Below are 8,051 nucleotides of genomic sequence, written 5' to 3' on the forward strand. Positions count from 1 at the left end.
TGCAAGGGCTGCAATTCTGCGTTTGCACATCAGCAGTTTCCTTTGCTTTGTGGAAAGTCGGGGAGCATATATTTTCTACACAATGGCTTTGCTAAAATTAGATTATCACTTATAAAACAGTGAGATTAAATTATGGAAGAAAAAATAATTCAACCGAAAATATCTGTTCTATTACATTTTAAATACCTACGTTTATGTACAGATTTTTTTTCACATCAGAAATCTGTTGTCTTCTGTTGTCAGGGGGTAGAAAAATCACATATGCGAATGTTGGTTTTGTTACAGAAAATACTTTCACAAGAAAAGTAGAAGTTTGCAATACTCAATAGCCGATGAACTGAGATGAAGGAAGAGGGAGAGGTGCTGGTGACAATCTAAGAAGTCGACCAATATTTTCATTGTCAATAAGTCACACAGAACTCTGATAAGCACAAGACAGCTTAAAAGTATATTTTGCTGAAACTAGGAATCATGTTTGTGACGGTGCCTTTAATAATCATTTAGCAATTTCATTTCCAGTTTTACTTTTGTTACATTCTCACTTTTAAAAACTGTTAAGCTACATGTGACTAGTCAAAATGCTCGCCCTGGAGTTCAGCGTGAATGGCATGTCCATCTTGCCACATTTATGGAGACACTCTACAAATTAGCAATATTGTGTTTCCTCCATCTTTGTGTTAGGCACTTGAGCCTTGTCCCTCTGAAAGTGATTAAAGTGGAAAGATAACGTAATGGGCAATTTCACAAAGCCCCTGAGATGGAGATTAACAAAGCAGTCTTCTTCAATTAATTCTGAAGGCTAGAAAAATAAAAGGCCACTTGATTCATCCATTTCTGCCTTTCTGACTATGAATGACCTGAACACATAAATTCTCTGTCAACAAATGCAGAGTACATTTTGCAGCTGCTTCGTGTGTGATGTTAAATTGTGAAAAGCAATTATTTTTCCATAGCCCTTTTAGAAATGGATGAGAATTTGACTCACATTTCTATTATTTTTCCACAGTAGTTTGTATAATGTGTTGCATGATGTAGCTTAATAGACCTTCATGAACATTCTTGTACATCAACCAAATAATGCTACTGCTGCTTCATTTATTTATGATTTAAGAAATACTCTGTGTTAAAGTCACTGAGTGGCTTAGTATATTCAACTGCAATACTACAAATTAGGTTATATATTTAAAACAATCTGGGGTGGTTGTTGTGCTGGAATGTAACAATTTGTTGTAAATAATTCTACTGAGAATCAGCATTTGTGAGCTGTAGCCCAGGCTCATTCTTTGGCATATATAAACTTGGCTATACCTCTACAATCTCTAGGATTGTATATTTTCACATATTAAATGTAGAAAATCACCATTATTTTATTTTTCCCTAAATTCCAAAATCTAATGTTTCTTCAAAATATATGAATGAATCAATTATTCTGGAAATCTAATCTATGTCAGTCAATTTATTCTCTTTCATGAAGCAAAGCATAGGTGATATTCTGGTCCTATTAGAATCCACAGATTTGATTCTGGACTCGAGATGATATTCATATGGATGATTTAGACCTAGTCTCAAATTTGAACATTGTTTTTTTGTCAGCAAAATTGGTATCAACCTTTATAACCATGTTTTTATGAAAATCAATTAATATAAATTACAGTCATATTTTGAATTATGTATAAGCTATGAAATACCTTTTAAATTAAATATATTATTTTATTATGTATAAGCTATGAAATACCATTTAAATTAAATATATTAAAATGTAATTCTCCCTTTGTCTCTATAAACTGTATATACCCAAATGGTTACTTGATCCAACCAGATGAGGGAGACCATCAGTAGAAGTTCCTAATGCTGTTCAAGGGAGTCACAGTCATGCCACTACTTACACAGAACAGGAAAAACAAAAGGATGGTCACAAAGTCATGCTTGATGGGAAATTTATTTATCACAGTGGCAGCAAGAATACAGAGGTGGGCAAACAAGAATGACGGTGGTATGGACATTAGTTAGTACAGATTTTAAAAAGCTTACATGATTGATTCTGAGCAAGGTGGCCAAAGAATAACTCAAAAGACACCCTAATCTCCAATTTCCTTCAAGGGGAGTTTCTGAGGGTGCGACTCAATTTTCCTGGGCTGGTCCCTATTGTCGCCGCAAACACAGTAGCTGAGGCCAAAGCATTTTACAATGGTCAGAAAGAATGCGCTGAAAGCTGAATCTATGTGGAGACTCAAAATGGATCCAGGCCTCAAACTCTTAACTTCCCCAAATCTAGTGCTCTGAATTCAAATGTGAATACCTGTGAAGACTGCTTCTTAGCCTCCACTTTCTGAATTTCTGGCATCTATTAGCTTAGTGTTTTAAACACAATTGAGAATCCCCAAGAATCTATTATTTAACTGCATCTAGGCACCTAACAGCACAACAGCCAAGCTACAACATTATAAACCTGCCGAACAACTCCGAAACATGGTCTAATTCAGTTCATACATATGTTGGTGAGACACAATTTAGTTCATGATATCTTGTTGAGAAAAGATTGAAATTGTCAAGGATTTTGTCTTTCTTGGATCCAGAATCAATGCTCATGGAAGCAACAGTCAAGATCCAAAGATGAGTTGTACTGGGTACATCTACTGCACACACCTCTTTAAGAGTGTTTCAAAGCTAGGGTGTTACTTTGAGGACTAAGGTGCACCTGACCCAAGCCATGGTATTTTCTAACACCTCATATAGGATTGCTATTAGTCATTGACTCAATAGCAATGAGTTTTTTTCATAAGCATATGGAAATTGGACATTGAATAAGAAAGACAGGAAGAATCTATGATTTTGAACTGTGGTGTGGTGAAGAACACTGATAGTACCATGAATGGAACTTCCAAAGCACAAACAAAGCTGTCTTGAAGGAAGTATGGCCAGAATTCTCCTTAGAGGCAAAGATGGTGGGACTTTGTCTTATTTCCTTAGAATAGGTTGTCAGAGGAGACCAGTCCCTGGAGAAGAATAATGTGCTTTTCTGCTGAGTTTGGGTTTATTGTTATTGTCCTTATAGGCCATTGTGTGAGTTCTGGCCCCAAGTGACAGAGTGCACAGCAGAGCAAAGAACTTCCCGGTCCTGCACCATCCTCACAATTGGTTTTATTAGGGAAATTAAAGGGTTATTATAGGCCCGGATCAGTAAACAGTACAGATACAACCATCAATCCACATCTGCTCTGTTCTTCAGCCAGCAGCCAAGTCTCCTTCGGGTCCTCAGCTTCCCTTGGTGTCTGTCTCCATGGTCCAAGAAGCTAGCCCTCTGTTCTCTGTCACAGTCTCAGAGCTTTGGGGGCTGCTCCTCCGTTTTATCCACTTGTCGGGGCCTCCGGTGCCTTTTATCTCCACCTACACCACTTCAAGCAGAGATCTCCAACAATCTCCACTTCCAATGACCCTGGCACTTCTTGCATTCTTTCTGCTGCTTCAGCTAGGGCTGAGGGCATGTTAAAAACTGATCGATCCTCTCCTTTAGTAGTTAGTACACAAGAGCCCTCGTTGCATAGTCCCACCTCGTCATTTGTGGAAATAACAGAAACACGCGTGGAAGAGCCACATTAAGAAACTTGGTTCTGGCACAGGGTTAGAAATTTGACTAGCTAAATAGCTTCCTCTTGTTTTACATAAATGATACCATATAATGCATATGCATGCATTAAAGTAAAAGATACATAAGAGCCCACACTCAAAAGGTATCATATGTTATCTTTAGGTTATGAGAATGAGAAAATATTTTTCACAGTTTACTTTTCAGGTTCTTTATTGTTTACTTTTATATAATAAAAATACAATCGACCAAGGGGTTGGTCCCACCAGGACACATGATACCCCTCAATGATCCTCAGTGCTAAGGGGCACAGAACTGGAGACACAGAGCAGGCATTGTGCCCAGTCTGCCTCAAACCTTCCCCCCACCCCCAACACACACACCAGAGCAAAACACGAAGGGAGTGCAACAGAGCAGCAAGAGGAACAAAGCAATGAAGTCCCCATGAAGTACAGAAAATAGACTTTGGAATTGGTGGGCAGGACAGGGCACTTTGGAAAACAATCAGAAGAGCTACAGGCTGCATCATTGCATGTGTTTTGAGAGATGGAGGAGAACTTTGTGGGTTGGTGTCACCCATATGGTTTAATGGGTTGGACTTGTGGACTTGGGCAGCACTGGGTTGGGATGTTTTCTTGATGTGCATTTAACCTTTATATAAAACTCTCTCTTATACATGAGTTTCTGTGGATTTGTTTTCTAAAGTACCCACACTAACACAATAAGAGATCTAAAAATCAATGACAATGAGTGCATAGTATGCCTGGTGGGGGTTGATCAAGTACATTGTAACTGAGAGAAAGTACTGAAAGTCGAATGAAGAACAAATATGATAGTGGAACAGGAGGAAAATAAAAAGAAATAGCGGGAAGAACTAGGGGGGCAAAAGGCATTTATAGAACTACAAATATAGGAATGCACATATGTAAAGATATAAATGTAATAATAGGGATATAGGTATATGTACATTATTTAAATGTTAAGTATTAAGGTACCAGATGGGCATTGGTTCTCTACTCAAGTACTCCCTCAACACAAGAACACTTTGTTCTAACAATCTACCATTCTGTAATGCTCACCTTCCTGACAGGATCACTGAAGTCAAAATGGGTACATGAGCAAATGGGGTGAAGAAAGCTGATGGTACCTGACTATCAAAAGATATACATCTGGGGTCTTAAAGGCTTGAAGTTAAACAAGTGGTCATCTAGCAGAGAAGCAACAAGCCCACATGGAAGAAGTACACCAGCCTGTGTGATCATGAGTTGTCAACAAGGTCAGGTATCACATATCAGAAGACCCAAAACAAACAAATATATTGATACAAATGATGGGGTCAGAGAGGAGACCCAAAGCCCATCTGTAGACAATTGGACATTCTCTCACGAAGGGTCACAAAGAAAGAGGGAGTCAACCAGGGTGCTGCATAGCCCCAATGAAACACATAACATGCCTCTAGTTCTTTAATGCTTTCCCACCCTCTCCCCTACTATCATGGTCACAGTTCTACCTTACAAAACCAATTAGACCAGAACATGTGCACTGGTACAGATAAGAGCTCTCAACACACGGAATGTAGGACAGATAAGCCCCTCAGGAACAGTAATAGGAGTAGTGATACCATGAGTGTATGGTGAAAAGCGGGGGTCGGGGGGGATGGGGAGAAACAGGGAACCATCTACAACGAATGACATATAACTTACCCCCCAGGGGGGTGAACAACAGAAATGTAGGCAATGGGAAACAGTGGATGGTATAATATATGGAAATAATAATAATGTATAATTTATCAGGGGCCCATGAAGGTGTGACAGTGGGACAGGGAGGAAAAAAGAGGAGCTAACACCAAGGGCTCAAGCAGAAAAGAGAAAAGTTTTGAAAATAATGATGGCAACATATGTACAAATGAGTTTGATGCAATTGATGCATGGATTGCTATAGAGCTATAAGAACCCCCGATAAGATGCTTTATTAATAAAAAAAGAAATATAATCACAAGTTCTTAGGTTAAAAAAGTTAGGGAGATCTTTTTTTTGGAGTGGGGAAGAATTGAAGTTAATTAATTTTCCATAATATTGGGAACCAACGTTCAACGGGCTGAATCTTAGCTCTACCTTACCACTTCTGTCACCCCAATACCTACCTGATTAATCAGAAGCAGGATGAGACTTAGGAATCTATAGTTTCTTAAGCCTTTCCACATGCTTTTGCTGTTGTTGTTCTCAAGTGCCTTAAATTTGGCTCAGACTCATAGGGGTCCTGAGTTACAAGAGAGCAAACTCTGCCAGCGCCGGCTGATCCTCACCAGCATGGCTATGTTGGAAACTATTGCCCAGTCCTCTGTAAATACGGCCACTTGAGGGTCTTTGCCTTCTTTGGTGATTCTCTGCTTTATGAAATGTGATGTTCTTCAACAGGTACTTGTCGCTTCTGATAAGTCCATAAGGTGAAGCATATTCATCCGCATAAGGAAGAAGTATTCTGCCTATAGTTTCTTATTCTTCTAGCAGCTCGTGGATATTCAATATTCCTAGAAAACATCATAATTTAAAGGTACCCATTCTTCTTTGGTCTTCCGTATTTGTTATCCAGCTTTCTCATGCTTATAAAATGACTCAAAACTCCATGGCTTATTTCAGGAATACCTTAATCCTCAAAGCGACATCTTTGCTCTTTAACATTTTAAAGAAGTCATTTCAGTAGATTTGTCCGATTCAATGGGTCATTTTATGTATTGATTACTGCTTCCAGAGTATTGTAAAATTAAAACCTTAAAAAGTCAATCTCAGTCTCGGGGAGGAGATGAGCCAGACAGGGTGCAATGTAGCAATGATGAAAACTACAACTTTCCTCTTGTTCCTAAATGTTTCCTCCCCTTTCCCCAACCCCCACTATCATGATCCCTATTCTACCTTGCAAGTCTGGCTAGACCAGAGGATGTACACTGGTACCTATGGGAAATGGAAATACAGGGAATCCAGGACAGATGATCCCTTCAGGACCAGTGGTATGAGTGGCGATACTGGGAGGATGGAGGGAGGGTGGGTTGGAAAGGGGGAACCGATTACAAGAATCTGTATGTGACCTACTTCCTGGAGTTCAGACAACACAAAAGTGGATAAAGGGAGACGTTGGACAGGGCAATATATGACAAAATGATAATTTATAAATTATCAAGGGTTCATGAGGGAAGGGGAGCGGGGAGGAAGGGGAAAAATGAGGAGCTGATGCCAGGGGCTTAAGTGGAGAGCAAATGTTTTGAGAATGATGAGGGCAATGAATGTACAGATGTGCTTTACACAATTGATGTATGGAATGTGATAAGAGTTGTATGAGCCCCTAATTTTTAAAAAAAGTCAATGTCTTCTCAGTTGATCATGATGTTATTTATTGGTCCAGTTGTGCTGACGCATAGATACCCCTTTAGGTCGCCAAGACTGTAACTGATCCTGGGAGTAGAAAGCCCAGTCTTTCTTCCAAAGAGCTGCTTGTGGGAAAGCAGTTTTGAACTGCCAACTGTGAGATCACAGCCCTACATGCAACCACCACACCACTAGGAATCCGTATGAAGAAGGGTAATACATACTGAATAATATCATCTGGGGACTTCATTAGTGTTTTCGACGTTCTTCATTTTAAACAAAAAGGGGTTTTGTCATCTGCATATTTCAGGCTGTTAGTTAGACTTCCTCCAGTCTTGTTGCCACATTCTTCTACATACAGGACAAATATTTGGGTTAGCCTTCAGCATACAGACTGACTAGATATTGTGAAAAAAAATACACCATAGCCCAAACCTATTCTGATTTTTAAGCCATGCAGTATCCATTCGTTTTTGACCAACTACCTCTTGGTCTATGTACAAGTTCCACATAAGCACAATTAAATGTTTTGAACTTCCTCTTCTTTGCAATGGAATCCCTGATTTGTTATGATTTAATAAATTTTCACAGTCAGTAGAATACACATAAGCATATTTCTGGTCTTCTCTACTTTCAGCCAGGATCCAACATCAGCAACCATATCTCTCATTCTGCATCCTTGTCTGAGTTCTTGTAATCCTGGCAGTCCTGGTCTGTGTGCTGCTGCACCTCTTCTTGAATTGTCAAGTCAGATAACAGGACAGGTGGCAGTCTATTGATGGCTTCTAGGCAACAGGTGCCTTATTGGCACAAATCAGAAGACCTGTACGTCAATAAGCCAGATTCAGATTCGAGATGCAATAAAAAACAAACTCTCCAGAGTTTAATTATATGGAGGCTAGGCCACATCCCCAAATAAGGATACGTTCAGTTGCATCAAGTCTGTGATCTGTAAGGGGTTACACTCCACCCTAATCTTAAAATTTATGAGTTGCTCCCTGCAAATTCCATTATAAAACTGATTATATGGAATTATGTAACATCATGGGGGATTACTAGATTTTAACTACCAAGCACCGTTGAGAATCCTGAATCAATAAGAC

This window comes from Tenrec ecaudatus, chromosome 6 (assembly GCF_050624435.1).
Source record: "Tenrec ecaudatus isolate mTenEca1 chromosome 6, mTenEca1.hap1, whole genome shotgun sequence".
Classification (NCBI taxonomy): domain Eukaryota; kingdom Metazoa; phylum Chordata; class Mammalia; order Afrosoricida; family Tenrecidae; genus Tenrec; species Tenrec ecaudatus.